The following is a 21,015-nucleotide window of genomic DNA, read 5'->3' as shown; positions in this document are numbered from 1 at the left end:
AATTCTCCAAGGTGATTCACATTCCCTCAGTGGGTCAAAGTCTTCTCTGAATTCGTGGATTTCCCCAGAAATATTTTGTGGAAAAATGAAGCAAGAAATCACCTCCATGTAATTTCTCTCACAAACCCTTTTATCATTCATACTCTCATTCATCATGTTCCACGGGCACCCAAGACTGAAATAAAAATAGATGGCAATTAATAATTGAAACATCCGGTCACATTTAATAGGAAATTAATTTCTATTTTATCTCAGAATTTCCCACCTTGCTGCTGCAGTTTTTGTATTTCCCAGTTTCCCCCTTGCTCTTTTTGCTTATGGAAGTCAAGAACCCTGATAAAATGTTGAAGTCAGTGATACGCCTGCTAAGGCAGTTCCCTGGAAAGCATGCTGTGCCAATTGATTTGTAGATGATCCAAACAGCAGAAATAAATACACTAATTTATTTTAGATATTTAGGAATAAATCATATGTTTGCCAGAGTAGCCTAAGCAGATATGATGGAAACAAGCAAAAGCTGCACACCTGTTGCTATTGTTTGAGAGGGAGGATTCACATTTCACTGAAATACCACATTTTATGTTCTTGAGATTAATCCTATTACTCTTTGGCTGGAATCCCAATGCTGCTCCCATTTAGTGGACAGCACATTTAATCATGTTTTTATACGGCTCATAAAGCAGATGGAGTCTCTTCTATGCATGTCACAAAGTCCTGTGTTGCCACAGCTCCCTGTACTGGAGATGGAAGGTGCTTTTTTGGAATGAAAGCATTTTCCACGTGGCCAAAAGGTTCAGTGTGTGGCATGTGACTCAGCTTGCTCTCCTATGGGGTTCCTAGCAGGAATGATCCCAGTGCTGTAAGAGGTTAGCTCGTTTGGTGTACATTATCACACTGCATAAAATCCTTGCACAAGTTATTGGTTCATCTTTGGCGTTTCAGGCGGCGTGATCAGGCTCCTCAGAGAAAATGGGATGGTTACAGTGCTGCACCTCTCATTTCTCACTTGTGCAGGCTGTCACTAGGGTTTAGCAGCACAGTCACTCAGGGGACCATCATTTTGTTTTCTAGATCTTTCTCTGCTGAACATGGAAAGCACAATGGATATTTACAAAATGAAGAGGATCTGAAAACTTTAGAAAAGTACTTACATAGATTTTGTTTTATTTTCTTTACAGTTAGCTTTGCTTCTAGCTGGATATCTTTCTACTGAAAGTAGATGACCTCTTATTTACTCTCTTCTTGCCCTTCCACTTCAAATTCTGTATTATCCTCCAAATTTGTACATAGTCCCACCTGTTTCTGCCAAGTCCAGCCAGATCTCACCACCTCACCTGACAGTCCTTAAGTAATTGCAAGCTCCCCTTCAGCACCACGTTTAACTATTGCCACTAAGCATTCTTCATTCTCATACGAAGCTCTTAAAATAGCTCTCAAAAAATCTCCTAGAAGTACTTTTACTACTGTTGAAAAGCAAGTTTTTTTGGCATTTCACATTTCTTACAGGTGAAGGAAAACCACTGCAGCTCCATGGAGTTAACAGGATCTACTCATGTCTAACTTGACAGCAGCACAGGATCTGTTTCTGTATTCATCTCCCACTGTACTATTTCTTGTGCACTTCCCCCAGGGACAGTGGAGATGAAGAGGATGCTGACAGTCCTAACTAAATTCTAGCCAGAATGTGCAGGAAATGGACTGCATTTACATTGGTGCTGCAGATCACCTTGGCTTAGTGCAGGAAGCTGTGACACATCTGACCTCTCTGTGATAAACCTTCACCTCAAAGGAGCAATTGAGCTCTGCATGACTGCCAAAGGGTGTGAAAAGTGCTCACCTGTCCCAAGTGACTCACTTGGATCTCTGCAGACACCACTGCCAGAGCAGTGGTGAGATATGGAATTGTCACGGCTCTTCTGGTGTCCCTGAGTCACCACAGAGAGAGAAATATTTTCACAGATTTAACAACAGAACAAGGGGATAAAGGGGGCAGGGGGAAGATGCAAAAGAAAATCTAAAAGCCCGCCTAGAAAAGACACCAGTAGATTTCACCCAGTGGCAGTTTCAGTAAATGAATTTATAACCAAAGGGAAAAGCAGCATAAACCCTTCACACACGTACAACATTCAAACCAACTGAATCATCAAAAGGTAAGGAACACTTGCCCAGAGCTCTGGGCGTGAGCCAAGGGCGTGTTTGTAACAAAACAGAAGTTATTAATTGTGGCTGCTCATGATGAAAACTGAGTTCACTTCTGTCCTTATGTTGGGAGCAGAATTTGATTTTCCATGTCTGCCTGAGCTTTTTTCTACTTCACTTATGCAACATCAGGCTGTGGGTACATAGTTGTCAAAACAGAAAAGATAACAGAGATGGAAAAAAAAATTGATTAGGGCAGACCTGCAAGAGATTGGCACAGGAAGAACCAACTGGGAGAGGACTGGGAGATTTCAAGAGGTAAACTACAAGAAGGAATGCAAATTTAAATGAATGGTTACTTTCCACAGTGTTTTGTGTCTTCAGGCAATTACTAGCAACACTCAGCAACACTTCCAAAAGAAGCAGATATTTAAGGAAGGAAAATACCAGCTAGTGCTCCAGTGGGTTACAGAGAGTTGCAGGCAATCTCAGTCCTTGTGTGACAAGGTACTAATTATTGGCTGGGCTGGGAAGGAAATTCCAGGCTCTTTTTCCTGAACTTTGCATATTTTTGTTTAACAGACCAGGGACTAGAGAGATTTTTATTCCCTCTCTTCTGAAATGGCAGCCATGGAGGATTGCCCTGAACTGGGTTAACTGCATTTCTTGTGTATTTCTTAGACAGAGGGAATGGGCACTGGCCTGGCTTTAGCCACCTTTCCTGCTGAAGGAAGATCATTCCTGGACCTGTTTCTACTTCAAACAAGTAGTTTGAGCAAGAATATCCAGTTTTGTTCCTTCATCAGGAGCTTCTGAGCAACACACTAAGGTAAACTGCATAGCAGCCTCCCAGAATCCTCATTTCTCCATCTTTACTAAAGGTTAATCTAGAATTAATTCAGTACTTTCCATGTAAAAGAAGCATATTTTTCTTAATAAATATAGGATTTAATAAATGAAAAAATAAGTCTCTGAATTCCAATTTAGGTAGGATTTTCAATTAAAAAATAGCTATAAAAATAAAGAAAAGGTTTGTCCCGCTGCATTACAGTCTCTCAAACTGTTCTGATCCATAAATGTTTTAATGAAGATTCATCTATCAGACCTAATTTCCACTGCATGATTCCATCATTGATTTGATACATGAAGCAATTTACATTAATAACCACAATATTACACCAATTATTTCTTTTCTAATGAAAGCAGAAAAATATCAAAACCTTGCCAGAAACTGATATTAAAGGTTTTCTAAAGCCTCACATTTAAATAGCTGTAAAATAATTTAACTGTACATATTTGGCAATGCAAATCCAATGGTTTCAGAGGAATTCCCAGGTTGTATAAATTAAACCAGGATTTAGGAAATCTAACCATAAAGCATCTTTTCCCCCCTCTTCTTGATTATGACTTGTGAGGATACTTCTCTGAGCTGGTAGGGAAAAAAATATAAAAAGAAAATAACAAATGCCATAATCTTCTTCTACTTGATTTTTATGTCATAGCTTGTGTACAGCTTCATGGACCATATTCCTGGGCTCTATTAAAATTTAATTCCTGTGTGCAAGTAAAAGAAGTAAAAGTACTCTGAAAACAGTGGATCCAGGAGTGAAGGCTCGCAAGGTGAAGTGAACAACTTAAGCACAAGATGGAAATGAGGAAAAAAAAAAAAAATGAAAAGAGAATGAACTAATTAACATTCTAAGGATTAATTTAGCCACAGAACATCTGTTCTCACATGTCCCTCTGATGAGTTCCAACGTGAGGGCTTGTGTTGGTTGGCTTTGAAGCTGTATTTTATTATCCAAGAAGAGGTTCTGCGTACAGATTTTGATAGGGATTATGGATACCTTAGTAACAGAGGGACCCCTGGGCCCCTTCTAACTCCTCTTAGTTCCTCTATTTCCACTTGACTTGTATCCATACTGCATTCTCTATTCCTTGCAGAAAAACTCTCCACTGGGCACACTTACGGTTTATATTCTACTTTAAGAACGTTAAATGTTCCATCCCTCATCTGCTCTCCCACAAAACAGGACATTTTCATTCTTCTTTCCTGTATATTCTTCTGCACAGCCAGCTAGTTACCTAAAAATCAGACAAAGCCCTTCCCAAGTTCTTTAATTCTTCTGCACTTGCTATTCCCCTAATTTAATAGCTGGTTTTCTTTCAAATCATGTTCAATCAGGTCCAAATAAGATCCCAGGGGTCTGACAATAAAGAAACCATCTGCAGTGCTGTAAGAAATACCTTTTAATCTGTAAAGTTTCTAAGTCCCCTCCTTGCCCTTCTGATTATAAATATGAAATATAAACTATTTTAAAATCCAGAAAAAATGTTCCTGGTGGATCTCTCTGTGGACAAGGCTTATGGATTTCTATCAAAGAATATCCATGCAGAAGTTGAAGTCTTTTAACGCAGCAAATCCGATAAATTCACACTGACCACGGTAATGAAGAAATTCAGACTCATGATCAGCAGAAATAATTCATGCACACCCAGAGTTGTCCTTGTAAATTAAGAATCAGGAAATTTGGTGGGCTCTCAGCAATGGTGGCACTGATGTTTTTTAACTTCCATTATATGTGGAACAGATTTCCCAGGCTTTCAGCACCGGCCTACCTAGACCTCTTTATGAATCAAAAGTTATTTTCCTTAATGAACTAAACTAATCCCACCATAATTATTAAGTGGCTTATTTTCCTATCTGCAGGTAGCACAAACTTGCAGGTCATTAACTTCTCTCCCACTCGATCAAGTCATTAACACATGCAATACTGATGTTTTCCATTGCTCTGTGTTACTTCACTGAGCATCACAACTACAAGATAAAGCATTGAATTTGACAGCAAAGTCATTTCAAATCACCTACCCCCAGCTAAACATCAATCAGCCCCTAACTCAGTCATCATCATATCAAAATAATTTCCCAGGAAAAAAACCACTAAACTTGTCGACTGCTGAACAAATTGAAGCAGGAAATAGCTTTTTGTATTTTTAAAGGAATAATTGGTTCTGTGGCTCTGTGGCTGCTGGTCAATACAACAGTAATTGGAATCATCAGGACCAACGCACAGATGATTTTACAGGCCTTTCTTATTTGCATGAACATCTCCTCAGCTCACCTGTGGTGTGCTAGGCCAGGATGTTGCTTCCATTCTTGAGAGATTTAGTTGTTGGGCTACATCTGCAGTTCTTATTAGGCAGAGCAAAAAATCCTATGTATGCTTTAGTTTATTAAAAGCATAATTTAACTTGCTATTAAGGTACTGTTCTGAGTGTGTCTGTCTAATTACATGGGCCCACATACTGAAACAAAAACCTTTTTGTTTGATCTTGTGTTGTATTATTGGTCTTGATTGCTATCTTTATATCAAAAAAGAAGGATTTTCAAAATACTGTCCACCTTCTTCTTATTCCCCTTTGGAAGTGCCAGTTTGGACCTCTGGCATCTCACTGCTCACTTTTGGAGGACCTGAAAATAAAGGCTAGAGTACTCTGTCCTTGTCAAAAATAGTCATTATCCCACATCCTGCATAAATCATGTGTTCCACCTGCATCCTCTGAAACTCTCATATCTATTAGCAGACAAATAATCTGTTCCTCAAAGACTTTAATGCATTCCTTTGCCCTCAACTTGTACCTGCAAAGCAATTGTGATTCCAGTTGTGTCACTGTTAAATATGCTATTAATTACTTCAGGAAGGCATTATACCATACTCAGAACAGACTGTAAACATTTTATGTCATTAGGCAATGCACTGAGGCTGTTTTTAATGCCATAACAGCTCTATTTATATACTGTGTTGCATAATTAGCTACTAATGAGGCTCTAACTTTCACTGCTGTAAGGCCTAGGTATCTTTTCCTCTTTCAATGAATTCATTTTTGCTGTCTCATTAACACACTAAAAAACCTGCAAATTGTATTTTAATTAAAAGCTAAACTACCTCTGTCTGGAGACACTAATGAACAGATACACTCCAAGGGAAACACAAGAACTTTGTCAGTCAAGAGGACAAATACTTTGCCAGAAGAGCAACACAAAAAGATAACACAGCTCACTCTGATTTTCAAGGGCAAGCTCTTCTCTACTTTCTTCCTTTTTTTTCCCTCCCTTAATTTTGTCCTTTTGTATCTTCAGCAAGGCTGCCTACCCTCAGACTGACAAATTGCAAGCTAAGAAATAGCAAGACTGTCTTAAAATCATGAGGGGTGTGTGTGTGTATTTTGAGTATTCCTAATGCTTGCTATTCCCGTCAGTCTTCTGTATCACATTTCCTGGCTTTTTTCAGTAGCTGCAAGGGCTGAAAACACACCAGCAGAAACTCATCTATCTACATGACGTCACAACCATTGCAGTAAAATCATGAGCACTGACCACAGTGCTTCATTTCCCCACTTCTGAGGGCACTTTGTGCAATTAATCAAGGAACATTCTCAAATGCATCAAGTCATCAGGTGGAGACGAGGTTTGAAATATACTGGGGAGGGAAGAGCATCCCACTGATCTTATCAACACAGAGATACAAAAACAATTGATTGTACAGTGTTCCAGTGGTAGAAACTGAGACTCTATTTTTTTTAGAAAGACCTGTTAAGGCAACATAAAAAGAAACTGGAAAATGACATTTGGAACTAATGTTCCACGCTGTATTAAAGCACTGTGAAAACATCCATCTGCAAGAAAATAACCCAGGAGCAGGACAGAATAAATAACAGCACTGGAGAGAAGGAAGCAACACTTTTGAAACAATATAGACAATTCTAGAAATATTCAGGAAGAAGTTCCTCATAGACCTTCCAGTTAATGCCAAAGAAGGGACTGCACTGTTCTTACTGGAAATTGCTGATGGGAGCTGGATCAGAGAAATACAGTGGAGGAAAGGTCATCATGTAAAGATTTCTGGATTAACTGCCTGCTTCCCTGGCAGACAGGATTCTGAACTTGCTGTTCTGCCTCACTTCATAGGATAATTGGAAGCTCGCTTCTTAGGATGATTGCAAGTTCACCTAGTAGATGACACCAGACCCCTCTACACTGCCAGGAGTTCTGGTTTTTAGTCTTAAATTCAGGTACTTCATTCGCATCTCCTTCGTGTGAAGAGTTCCTTAATCTCTTCTGAAGGGTTTTCTTAATATTAAACTAAGTGGCGGATATTAGGAATGCTTAGCAGCCTATTCTCCCTAAAGATGAAAATCCAAAGTAAGCCAACTTAATTAAGAATTAATTCCCTTTAAATCACAGCCCAAATTTCTCTTGCTGATCAATTATTTGCGTCATGAAATGATTTCCGGGACACAGGGGCAGATTAATTTAGGTGACAAAAGTGATTTCAACTCCCATCAGAGATATTCCATCCTGTTTTTTTAAAAATTTACCTGTTAAATATAAGTATTGGCCTGCTTACAAGGCTCTGTGTTTTGACTCTGATATTTTTTCACACAGAGCCCCAATGCCATTTTTGTTCTATTACAACTCCTCTCTTCCTGCTTGAAGGGATCATTCTGAAAAGCGTGCTTTAAAAAAGCAGATCGCCTCCTTGGAATCTCTGAAAGTTTTCCGAGGTTGCTGGAAAAGTACTGGCTCCTTTCAAACACTTCACACCGAGACTCTGAATATCAATAAATTAGCAATCAATTAACACTGTTATTGCCCTTTAGTGGAATAACTCAGCCCAAATGTTGGGCTTTTCTTTCTGCTAAATGAAAGATTGTGCTATTTAAGCAGAAACAATACACAAAGATGGCTAACACAGTTATGTGAGAACATTTTAATTTCTGGCTACTACTTTTTAAATCTCTTTATTTGAGCTTCTGGAAACTGCAGCCAGAGGGAGTAGCAGCTCCTAATACTTTACTTTTTTTAAGAAATAAGTCTTTCTGACAAAAAAGCAAATAATAAAAACAAAATCTTTTTTTCTCATGATCAGCTATGAAGGCTGAGCAAATAGGGATTAGAGCAGCAAGCTGGTCTTTAATAAAAAAAAAAATCTTTAAAAAGTATTTTAATGTATTCCAGATATCATTAGAGAAGGATGTGAGACAGATAGTAGTCTTCAGCCCAGACTTATGGAGAAGAAAGAGTCATTTAAGAGGATCTATAGCTTAACTCTTCGAATATTCTCTTGAATTATGCACCTTATTGCACAAATCTGATCTATTACAAAAGCAAGAGAATTGCTTTAGGAAGCATTTCCCTCTCTCTTGTTGATGAGGATTATCTGTTTATAAATTACAGGATGAGTAGCTGACATATTTTATCGAGTGCTTCTCATCACTCCCGAGGAATCCTGTTCAATATACTACCAGATGATGATTTTTAAATGCTCAGGAGAGTTTTCATTTCAAACATACGCGTGTTTCAATGAGTCACAGAAACAATGATGCAAGCAGGATACTGTGTGTGAGGAAGAGCATTCAAAAAGAAACAGCTGCATGAAAGCATGGTTAGAAAAACTAGAAAGTGTTCGAAATATGGAATAAAATATGCAATAAAGGCTAGGGCTATGGATTCATATTTAGGTCATCAATGAGTATCCATTCATAAAGGAATACGAGTTATTTGAAATTAGCTGCAATGCATCAGTTAAACCACTCTTTTTCCAGTCTGTGTTCCAGAGCTTCTTTGATGTCCATGGATTGCTTTTGGAGTTCCACAAAGGACTTTGCTCATAAAAACATGCATTATTTGTCAAGAGACTAAGACACACAACTCTTCAAGCAAACTGGTGGTAGCTGGCTGGAATTTCCCAGTGTCTGCTGTACTGAACACTGGAACAGCAAATTGCATGAAAAGAACCATTATCAGCAAATACTTAAACAAAGAAGGATGGAGTTGGTATTTTTCGCATGAGTAATTCTTATACTTGTCCCAATGTCATCTGATTATGCTTGAAAAATGTCATTAATCAATGGGACTTCTAGTGTGAATAAGGATAACTCTCCTGAGAAGCTGAAGAATTAATTCCCTGATAGTTAATTTTAATATACAATGGGAGCATTTCAAATGGCCTATTTACACAATTTTAATCTGAATAAAATAGGAAATGTCACCTCAATGCTAATACAACATTCCTGTAAATTATGCACATTTTTAAAGCTAATGAAGCTGTCATTATCTTATTAAAATTTGGCACAGCGGTTATTTTTAAGTTATCATTGTGACTTTTAAAATATTTTGCAATTAAATTAGTTTAATTCATTTGTATTACTTGTAGGCTTGTATGAAAACTATTTTCTTTTTGCTGTGCATATTAGGATGAATGAGAGGACTATGCTTTATTACACATGTTCAATCACATTTAAAAATGTGGCTGCCTTCACTTCCCACATCAATATGGATTCTTTCAATCCTGCTCTCAGTGAGAGCAGAAACTAAATTTCAGTTGATTTCACTGGAAGCAGGTCTAAATAATGAATTTATGCTGCTAATAATAAGGAGCAGAAATTACATTTACCACCATTTTTCAATAATTTACTATGTATGGAACAAAAAGATCACAGATACGCTGCTTTTAATTTAATTTAACTAGATAATCGTAGGTCAAGCCTTAACTGGTGTAGAGACATCTCCTCATTTGAAGATTTGCTCTTTCCCTTTATTTCAGTGCATACTGTCTGCATGTATAATCAGGAGTCCACAAACACAATAATTGCTGCTGGGCACCGTAACCAAAGCAGTAAAAAGTAATCACCTGGTAAACTCCTATAATTATAATTACACATGTTCACACAAGTGCCCTTTTCCCTGCACATCCCTGCAACTCTTGTTCCTGTGTCCCAGCACAGAGACCAGCGAGAATGTGCCCACCCAAGTGAGCCTTTTCCATGACAGAAATATCATTGTCAGCTGGCTGAAGGTAACACCAAAAACGTTATTGCCATATTTCCATTCTGTTCACAACAAGGTAAGCAATCAGCACTAAGTGCACAGTTCAGTTCTATCAGTGCTGTGAGTCGAGACTAAATTCCTCCCACAGAGATTTCACACGCAAATTCCTTTGTCTGGAGATAAATTTGGGGGAAATATTGCATTCCTCTCACAGGCAAGTGATGGATTAGGCAGCCCCAAAGGATGTTCTGGCTCTGTCCCGATGCTGTTGTGCTGTCTGCTTTCAGATTTAGGCAGCTTCTTAGCAAAGACCTATGAGTGTCATTTGCTGCTACCAACACAGACAGCTGGAAAAGTCCCTGAATAATGGGGAGCTTTCAGTCACCAGAAAGACTGAAGCAGCAATTCAAGATTAATGTGCAACTAAGGAAGAAAAAGGCCTGCAATTAATCAGATGCTTCAGTAATTCCTAAACACTTTTTTCTTTGATTCTGCTTTCCTCAAGAATATGTAAATGAGACTTTAAAAATACACTTAATAATTTTTTCTTTGTGAGGAAGATAAAAATTCTGCCACTAAAATGGGAGGCACTCTCGTAAGGAAATTAAAATGCAGCTGGAAGGTGTGGTGGTATTTGCTGTCTGCTGTGTCACCATGTATTTATTAGCATGGCAGCTGCCACTAATCAAACAGAGGAAGAATGCTGAGTAAAAAACATTTGTTGATTTCATCACTCATTTAATACTTTGATAAGAACTCAGCTAAATCACTGTCCAGTATCTACTTACGAAGCGAGACTTATAGAGAGGCTTGCGAGAGTAACACTAGATTAGAAAAGTTCCTTGCAGGCTTCATTAAACTTAAGATACAAGGTAGTGTACTGCATGTACAACACATTATTTCACAAGAAGAGGCTGGAGATATGGAAATTTTCTCCAAGACAGTATAGAAACATAAATGGAAGCATTACCTTGCAAAATTAGGAATAGGAACACGTTAAGCTGACAGATATAAATTCAAGCATTGACAAAGATGTCACGGTGAAAATGGGGTTTGGTCTCCAATGCTAGCAAAGGTTGTAACTGAGAGAATCCCTGAGACAAAACCCATAAAGTGATAAGCACCAACCACTTATTTGCCTTTGAGGATTTCAAACACGACCTACCATGTAATCTTAAAACCCCCTGTGGTTTTCTGTTAAACCTCTGAAGAGCAGCAAAGGCTCCAACAATACAACAGTGTGAAGAAGAGTCACTTACCTGAAACAGCTGCTCACCTGAATCAGGTTTTAGTTAGAAAGGACATTTTAGTCATTCAGGAGTCAACAAAAAAATTAACCATGCCAAGAACAAAGTATTTGGCTCTCTGGCAAGTGTGTTTTGCCAGCCAAATGGTGCACTCTTACCTGTGGACAAGTGGAGCAGCTTGTCCTGTTCCCATTGCTCTGCATGGATCTAAACAGCTCTATCAATGGCTCCATGTATGGATTTCTCCCATCAAACTGTATTTTGTGGTACCAGCAATGCAAACACCTCCTAAAGAGCTTCAGAAAATCACCTGGTGAACATACAGCAACCTAGGCTGGGCATTAACTGGCTCTCATCAAGGGAAGTGCTCACTTTGAACCCTTTGAAGGAACTGACCGAATTCCCACACCCCATTAAGGAATTTCTTGAATAAAATCTAGGACAAGAAGCAGATTTCTTCATTATCTTCCAAGAACTTGGAATAAACTGCTCCTGTTTGCCAGGGAGTTAGGATTCCTGCAGGCTGTCCTTCCCCAAAGAAAGCCTATCCCTCTGTGTGGTATGAAATATTTGGATTCTCTAGTAGGACATGTAAAATGTAGAGTATTTCTGTAGATAAACAAATGAAAGTACTTCATAGGCTAGGGAAAAATAGACACTCATTTCTGCAGGTGATACAGACTCTCAGAGTGAGAAAGACAATTCTCCTTTACAGAGTTTTTCTCTGCAGTTTCAGAAGTAGAACAGAAGGAATTTTCCACTGGGGTATGAGTATCTTACCACATCATTATCTCAATCTTATTTCCTCATTTGGAAAAGTTACTTCCCTATAACAGGTTTTTCAAAAATGGAATTAAGATGAGCAAATATATATTATGAAATCAATTACAATCTTAATGACATTTTCCACTGGCAGACCAGAGAACAGCATTATTTTATTTAGCTTGTCTGTTATCCTTATCCTCATTTCTTTGAACACATAAAATACACTGTACACTACAAGAAAGGATGGATGGATGGATGGATGGATGGATGGATGGATGGATGGATGGATGGGTGGGAGAGACTGGCATATTTTCCTTGCTCCCTAAAAAATTGCTTCTCTCTTAGTAAGTATAATCCCTGTTTTTCCACAGACTTCTGGTGTGAATTTTTTCTATTAATCCTTTTAGGATGAAATCCACAATAAGTGCTACACACATAAACTGATTTGCAGCTGACATTTAGATATTCAGCACCAAAATTACAATGCCCAGTTAGCTCAGTTCATATGAATCCACTAAAAAAACACCAACCTGGGTGAAGTGACCCACACATCCAGGGGATTTAATACATGCTCCACCTTTTCAGAACAAAGTGCAATCCCCTGATGTATACCTCTAATTGATTTTTCTCTGACAGGACACAAATGATATTAATGGACTCAAGGAAATTCCAGCCCTACTATATTAGACTGTCCTACATAATTACTCTGAATAACCTTTATTTTTACATCCACCAGGTAATTTATGAGAAGTCCTCATGTATATCCTTCAAGGTATTCAAGTGCTGCTGGAAGGGGCCTCACTTCTTAAATTATGGCAATATAAATACTTTTTTTCTGTCTTCTCAGAAGATCCTTCTTACCACATTAAAACAGACATAAATCTACATTGCTGACTCATCTCTATGGCTTGCACTAATTCAGATTTCATTTACATGCATGAGCAGTCATATATATTTTAATGAAGTCTTTTGCAGTAAATACCACCCATGTCAGAAACTTTTTAAAAACAAGAAATAAAAATTAGAAGCAGATTTCTGTGTATGATTGGGAATATTAATTTGTCAGGTCAGTACCCATTTACTCGGGAGCCTTATAAAACTTGTTATATAAACTAGTTTCACAAGGCTTTAAAAAAACTTATAAAACTAGTTATATAAACTAATTTTATAACTCCTGCTCTGTGTTTTGCAGGGTCCTTGTTGGACAGAGAGCTGTTGAATGTTCACTCAAATAAATGATATATTATTATATGATAAGAATATGGTGGGATCTTGAAAGATAAGTGGTGATCTGAACTGAATGTATGTTAAATCAGCTGATGATATCCTGGGCCCCAAAACCGATACAATATTGGTGAAGGTAGGTTTTTGTTAAAATCTTTTTATAATAAATTCTTGGTCAAATTCCAGCTTTGCACAATTTGTAGAACTGCTCTTCTATAAACTGAACCTTCAGCACTTTCTTTAAAACATGTGCTACTTTTTTTTTTTTTTCCATACTGTGAAATCTTTCAAGAAATCATAAATTATCATTCAGCAAAAGTATTGGTAACAAATCTGACCTGTCTGAAAGTCTAGGGACGGGTTGCCATGGCCAGCTCTACTGGGTGGCAAAAAAGAGGCAGAAGCAAAAGAGTCATAAAGGAGGAGCTTTCACTACCCTAGAAAAATCCCAGCAGGAGAGGCAGCACCCTGCCATAAACTGAAGGCATACCTGGGGTTTATCATCCCCTTTTCAAAGGTCTGTTTTGATCTCCATCTGATCTTAGGGAAGGATGGATTTAGCTGGTGCCTTTACAACAGGGGAGATGAATGCAGCAGCTCCACACAGAGACAGATTCTCAGAGTTTTGTGAGTGTCTGGGGCCTGACCAGCTGGAAGGGTTTCCTTTCCCTGTGGCTAGATTTCCATGTAGGAAAACCAGAGAAGATAATTCACTTAAGAGTAGCTGCTGGTTGGAGAGTCTCCCTTGGAGGTGTACTCAGCAAGGCAGAAGCTGTGATATAAATAAGCTTCTGTGTCTCTGTGGGCACTCAGCCTCCAGCCTTTACAACCCATCTGTCCCTTCCAGAAGCAAGCACAATTTTAGGAAATTTGTGTGACAAAAGCCTGCAAGGGAACTCCTGTCTTTTTTCATCTCTCTGTTCCTTCCTCCAGCCCTGCTAGAAATTCCCCATCTAATCTAATAATCTATTAACAGATTTTGATATTCTCCCCGGAGAATTTAGTTCTCAGTCTCTGAGAGTAGCAGCTGATCTCTCAACCTGAGAAAAAGCCAGTCTGATATCTCATCTACCTGGTCAGGCTTCCTGCTGTGAAGAGGATCTTGGAGGAGCAGGGAGGAAAGACCATCTGAACCTTTTCACACAGCCATGAGCTTTGGGTTGGGCAGAGTGAATTGGCCCAAGTGAAACTCAAGAGCAGCCTCAGAGGGGCTCTTAATCTCAGGCAGCTCTGGAAAATGTCCATAAATAAAAAAAAGAAAGAAAGCACAAAATGCTGTACAGATAGAACTGAGCTGAGGGTCTCAGGACTTACCAGATAATTAATCCTGTCATTGATTTCTGTGCCTGATGTCCCAGTCTGAAAGCAGCTCCCTGACTTCTCACCCAGACATGAAGTCAGGCAGTCCATGCTGTCTGTGGGAAGTGCTCTGAGCCCACTTCCCCCCTGCCCAACACCCCAAATTCCCAAACCAAACTACAGTTCTCATTTGAAATCAGAGCCTACCTTTGGGGTGAGGTTCTGCATATCCAATATGAGGAATAGAGTGTTTCTGAGCGACCAAGTGTCCTTAGCAAAGCCAACGTTTCTATCACTGATTATTGACTGATTTTCCATAAAACTTCATTTGTTTCCTGTCTAATTCTGCCTAGCATGAACAGTTTTACACAACCTATTGCAACCACTTCTCTACTTGCTTGCCTTTCATTTTCTCCAGAAATTAAAACAGCAGCATCTCTTTAATGCTTATTATAGAATAAATGACTTATTCAGACATAAAAATATTTTGAGCCCCACTGTTAGATGTAAAATGGTATAATAGATAATCCAAATTCAGACAGCTAGAAAACACAGAAATACTAATTTTATTGTGGAAAACTTGTGCTCTTCAGATGTAGCTTTGATTTAATATCTTTTTGGGCACTGTAGTTTAGCTGATTTAACTTTTAGTCAAGAAGATGAGTAATAAGCATTTAAACTATATGGTTTTCAAACTGCAAATTAGTTATCTGACTGACACTTAGAACAATGTAAAAGTACTGAAGTATTTAATTTACTAGTATAGCAAACAGTGCCTTAATCCATTTGAATTTCTTCTTATCTTTTCATTCTTTCAGTAGATTTACAGAGCTGTATAAATTGATACAGTTCATACTACTTTGACTGAGCTTTTAGACTGAGGGGAAAGGAGGTGACCATTTATAATGTTAACGTAGGGAGGAAAATGCTTTTTCAAATTAGGGTCTCCTCACAGATCCTGACCTGAGTTGTACTGTTGCTGAAATCAAGGCTTTATAGACTAAGAATATTGTGACCACAAGATGAACTTTTGAGAACATACCAAAATTCAGGCATGCATATCAAAAAGAATGAATCAGGTGTGTCTTGCAGAATGAGTTCCCTGGCCTGATCAAATGCAATCTGCTGATTTGGGACAGAAAGCTAATGGATGAAACTTAGAGTGATCATTGGGAAACCTCAGGGAAATAAGAATAGCTTCATATTGGAGCAAAACATTTCTAATTTGATATTACTTTCTTAGTAACCTTGACTAAATATTACAGACTGCAACATAGGCCTGTAACCTGAAGAACATTGGAGGAGCTGAAGCAGCATAAGATACTTTTTATTAGAAGCTCAGTTGTTAATCTAGCATTCCCCATGGCTGCAAAGCAGCTGTTTTAAAGAAGTTACTTTAAGGAAGGGTGAGGAGATCCATTTTGGCAATGGGAACCCTGTAAATAGTGCTGGTGGGTAGCACTGTGCACACATTTCTGAGCTTTGCACAGTCAGTGCACTGCCCAACCCTGGCATTACCCAAGGTGAAGGAGCCCCATGGTCCATCTTGTGCTGGTGATGGATGCCTGTAGGTACAGGAGCAGAGAAGTGAGTGCCAGCAGCCCCAGAGCAGCATTCATCCAGCACTAAAACACAATTCTACTCTGCATTCCGTGCCTTTTTACCTAAGTGAGCTGCTGTCGGTGTAAATCCTTAGGCATGGTTGATTCCCCCAGTAACTGAAATAAATGGCTATTCATTTCTAGGCCTGCTGCTGCTGCAAAGCTAATGGAGACCTAGAAAAGGGAGCTGCTTTCAATTTTGGCTTACCAGCACTGGCATCAACTCAGCTCTCCCTGCAAAATCTTCATGACTGATGAGGCAGAAAGCAAGAAAGGCAGAGCTTTGGCTTTCAGACCACAGATGAAGCTTCCAAAGGTTTCTTCTCTTCCTTTTGTTTCTGACAATTAAAAAGATATTAAAGAAGAGTCATTGTAAGCAACATATATGCAAGCACAGACCATCCTTGTGCTGTATACAGGCAGAATCACACTTGGAGATGGAGCACTGAATCAGAGTTCCTTCCCATAGTCTGTGTATTTTAGAGAGGTGTTTTAGAGAGTGCTCTCCACCCCACTGATGGCATTTCTGACACGGGATCAACTGCCAAAGCCTGCTTTCCTGCTGCTCTCTCTCTACTGTGTCTGACAGCATTTTTAGGATTTAACTGACCTAGAAATGGCTTCTGCCTGTTACTGAAAATGCAAAGAAAGGTTCCACTAAAAACAGCACTTAGGGAGAAATTAGGATTAAAGAGCAGCCAGCACTTAAACCATGTAAATCTGAGTGATGTCAAACAGACTGCAATGACAGAACTCAAGAGCAATCTAATGGATGCTTTCTGCTGTTTCAAGTGAAGCATTTAAACATTTTAATGTAAGGCTGTTTAAAATGCATATTCTATGCCACTTTAATTCAAGCTACAGCAGTGGCTTGATAAATTTCCTGTTTCTGATTGGCACATAGCAAAAGATCTCCCACGCCTCTGTGTGTGTTGAGTCCTGTAAATTTAAGAGCATTTTTTTTTCACACCGTGTATCCTGCAACATTTTTGTGTTGGAAAACCTGGACTTATAAAATCAGCATCTTTAAAATGTTTCCTGTACCCTGCATCCAGATCATAACATGTGGCACTTTTGAAGGCCTAAAATATGCAGCTTTAAAATTTCTCTGACTGGAATAATTAAATACCATCTTGTATGCCCACTACACTCTTTTATACATAAATTACTTACAAACCACTGTGAGATTCAAACAAGAATTTGACAGGGAAAAATAAGTATTAACTCCTATGAGTAATTTAGGCACGTCAAAACTATAAATTGGTGCCTTACTTTTTTCTTTTTATGATTTGTGACACAAGAATGGATTACCTCTGCACTATTTTCTACTTCAGTTATGATTTTTGTCATTCAAAAAAAAGGCAGAGCAAGAAAGAACGAAAATAAATTATCACAGCTCAGTGTAAACTATTTGCATGATAGTCTTAAGAAAGGAAATTAATAGAAAAAATACATTCTTAAATTTCAATTCTAGCACTGAGAATGGAAACCTTAATGGAAAAAATTATGCAAAATTAACTAATGTATATCTAGTTTTGGTACAATTATCTAATTCTCCATGGTGCAACATCCGACAGCAACTCACATATGGTGACCTTGAAGTTCTAAAAATAATGACTAAAATTTTTACCTTTCTTCTCCATGACAGTTAAGTGTCACTACAATTCATTCACTTGGTGCCATTTTCCCGTCTGGTCGTAGTTCTTGTCACAGAAATGAAGAATTTGAAACCTTTTCCAGATCATTTTTAACATTCTGCATTTGGTTCCGTTGCTAACTCTATCTCTACATTCATCTACAGGCACGATCTCTGAATATATATGCAAAGGTTCACTGAGCCAACCAAATGAAATATGGAATAATAACAAGATGAAACTTCTTTTTCCTTGCTGAATGGTGTGTCACTACATATCACTAGAAGACATTCCAATTCTTATAAATCACACTGTGCCATGCGTTAGAAAGGGGAATGACTCAGGAGAAAAGGAAAAATATCATTGGTGTGCTCTTAAAGTAATGCTAGTCACTCGTAGATGCCTCCAAGTGTGATTGGACTGTGATGTATGTGTGTATTTCACTCGAATCACAAGAGATTATAACAATGGAATGATGTAGCCCAGAAAACTCTGCATCCCAATTCTGAGCCTTACTCAGGATTCCATCACAAAGCCAACATTCCGTGAATTCTGTTGTACAAAGGGTCAGCAAACTCACCGTGCCAATCACAGAGCCTGTTAAGATTTCTTGATGTGACTTTTCCTTCAAGTACTCGGAAGTTTCAGGAGGAGGGTCAAAGTGTTTTGGTTTGCCAGTGAATTTGTCCTTCAGCTAAACCACTCCTTGGAAAGAGGTTTCTTAGAGGGCAGAGCTGCCCATGCCCCTCTTTGTCCTACAGCAGCTCTAAGTCTCTCAAGGCCTAAATCTCTCAAGCACAGAATTAGTAACAGACTGCCAGGAAGTACCACAACCCAGTTCCCATCCCTTTTCCCTCCAACACACATTACTGAGGTATGAAACAGCCTGCAAACACAGGCTGAAACCCCAGGAAACGCAAAATGTGGGTAGATTGTGCTACTCTAAATACAAATTTAACTGCCGGGGGCAAAACTCTTGGAGAGGGTTTGTGCTCAGCTCAGCACAGGGAGCGGTCAATGCTCAGATAAATGGGCAGGCAGGCAGCGCTTGGTGCCCTTCCCTGTGTTTAATGGGTGGCCCCAGGCTCCCTTTGCTCAGCTATCCTGCCCTGAATGCAGAACTGGCGATGCTGGCGTGATTCATGGCCACTGAGCCACTTAAACAAACAAGGAGGTGCATATTAACATCTGGGGGAAAAAAAACCCCTCTCACAAGTGCCCCTCATCATTCCAAACCAGGATTTTTAAAATGGGAAGTTTCCTTGAGAACTGAGTTGCTTCAAGAGATTTTTCTCCTATTTTAAGATGTTACCCATCTTTTGTGTGGAAGAAGGACTTTCTTAACATTGTTAATTTTTAGCTTCATTGGTAACTCTGATATGAGGGATTTGTACAATGGCATAATACTTGCCAAAAAGCCTGTGGGTCCTAAACCCCACACAATTTTGCAATTTCAAAACTTCACCGGGTCATTTTAGTATTTTCCCAGCATCCCTCTTTACAGAGGAGCAAACCACACACAGCATGTAAGAATTCAGTCACTCAAAGAGGTGTACTTTGTATCACAAACCAGGGTTCCTAGGTGTTTGTAAAGGTTTCAGTATTGTTACTCTACTACTTAAAATGCCTCTGGTTTTATGTCTAGCGTGAGATGCTGCTTTCAGTGCTACCAATAAGCCAGAGAAGCATTTGCAGTATCTCTGCTGCATTAAGAACTTCTCTAGGTACACAGATCTGTCCATCCAGTCACCTACAAACCTGATGTAACAACTGTCTGCCATTTTTCATTCCATCAGAGGTTCACTACTTATTCAAAGAAATTTTACAAAACTATTTTCTACTTTTACTCTTACTAGATGGATAACAGCAGAAGGTAAACAAGATTAATTTGACTTCCTTTTTCTAACAGAAATAACATACACAGTTGTACTACAACCTAAAATAATAGATTTACTGGTATTTGAGATCCACTTGTAATTCTATTTCTCTTCAAAGCAAGGATAGAGCAGAGCATCACGAGCTGGGAAGTTTGTCTTTCTTTTCCATTCCTGTATATTACCTTTGCAGTTTAAACAACAGTGTAGTGTTTAAAAAACACAGCATAGTAGCTCTGGAATATGGTATTGCATCTGGACACCATCCATTTTCAAGAAATGCCATCTACATGACTGAATTTGGATCTATTTTGGGGAGAAGCCAAGATTTCCAACACAATCAGTTTAAAATTTGGCTATTTTTCTTTTCCTTTGTTTATAAAATCCTGTAGATTTATGGGAAGAAAAAGCTGTTCTGAATGTGATGTGTTTATAATCAACAAGATGGTCTAGAGAGATTTGTACTTTCAGACATTTGGATTGAATTTCAGCTGTGTCTCAGCACAGTAATTGATTATCTCAAAAATAATTCTACCTTCATCTCAAGTCTATCAGACCAGACAATTCAAAATGTTTTTAAAAGCCAGGCTATTTTAACCACTTTGCAGAATACCAGTCTACCAGATGGAGAAAGAAAACCCTAGCAGGAAAATAATGGGATTATTACATTACTTTAGACCGTGGAAGTCTCTTCAGAGAAAAAAACATCTGCAGTGTCTATGTGTGTGCATATGTTTAACAAAAAAAACCCTGGCATGTCTGTGCACACGTGTACATGTCTGTATATAGTCTAACAGCTGAAGGCTTTTCATTTCAGAAAGCTATTTCAGAAAAAACAATTTTTTTTTTTCACATTCCTGTAGATTTTGCTGATGTTCCCATAGGGAAAAAAAATTACTAAAGAGGGAAAGAAGTTCTGCTAACACATGAATTAACAAAGTCTAGATTTTTATGAGTTGTTCCTTATGTCAGGGAAGTTCTGGCTAACATCTTCCCAACTGCTGGAGAACAAAAAGGGACCTCTCTTAACCAAGGGGGAGAGAGCAGCCAGTGGCACAACAATGGGGTCACACAGACAGAGACAAGCAGAAAGGACCCCTTCCTTTGCCCCATCTCCCCCACCCTCCCCTTCTTTCCTCCATCTCTGCAATTTCCCTTTATGAGTCTGCAAGTCTAGTTTCCATAGGAAACCATGCTAAAAAGTCTGTCAAAACATAAATATCGAGACTTACTGTTCCCCTGTGGGAAGTGCGTCACTGTACAGCGCGATGAGCGCTGCAAGGCAGCGGGGTGGTGTTATTTTCTGTTCCGCAGAAGAAACAATAAACATCACAAGCACCTTTTTTTTTTCTTTTTTTCCCCCCCACCAGCAACTGTGGAGTGAGAAAACACATGAAAAGT

At 38.8% G+C, this 21,015-nt stretch overlaps 2 long non-coding RNA genes across 4 annotated transcripts in view; one reads left to right on the top strand and one right to left on the bottom strand.

The window, feature by feature from the left end:
- Positions 1–21,015, bottom strand: part of LOC111929007 (uncharacterized) — a 134,920-nt gene that overhangs the window by 8,119 nt on the left and 105,786 nt on the right. For both annotated transcript variants that reach the window (XR_015286588.1, XR_015286590.1), the window contains one exon: positions 16,315–16,444. This is a non-coding gene — a long non-coding RNA (uncharacterized LOC111929007). The remainder of the gene's footprint in view (positions 1–16,314; positions 16,445–21,015) is intronic.
- LOC147653294 (uncharacterized) lies at positions 761–16,472 on the top strand. Of its 2 annotated transcripts, XR_015286612.1 has the most exons (4): positions 761–866; positions 2,821–2,968; positions 7,109–7,212; positions 8,746–11,628. It is a non-coding gene; the product is annotated as an uncharacterized LOC147653294 (long non-coding RNA). The 2 variants fall into 2 exon arrangements; XR_015286611.1 differs by lacking the exons at positions 761–866; positions 7,109–7,212; positions 8,746–11,628 and adding exons at positions 13,175–13,342; positions 16,251–16,472.

The sequence above is a fragment of the Cyanistes caeruleus genome, chromosome 5 (assembly GCF_971803275.1).
Source record: "Cyanistes caeruleus chromosome 5, bCyaCae1.hap1.1, whole genome shotgun sequence".
NCBI lineage: Eukaryota > Metazoa > Chordata > Aves > Passeriformes > Paridae > Cyanistes > Cyanistes caeruleus.
Note: the sequence above shows the minus strand (reverse complement) of the source record. Positions and strands in the feature narration are given on the sequence as shown.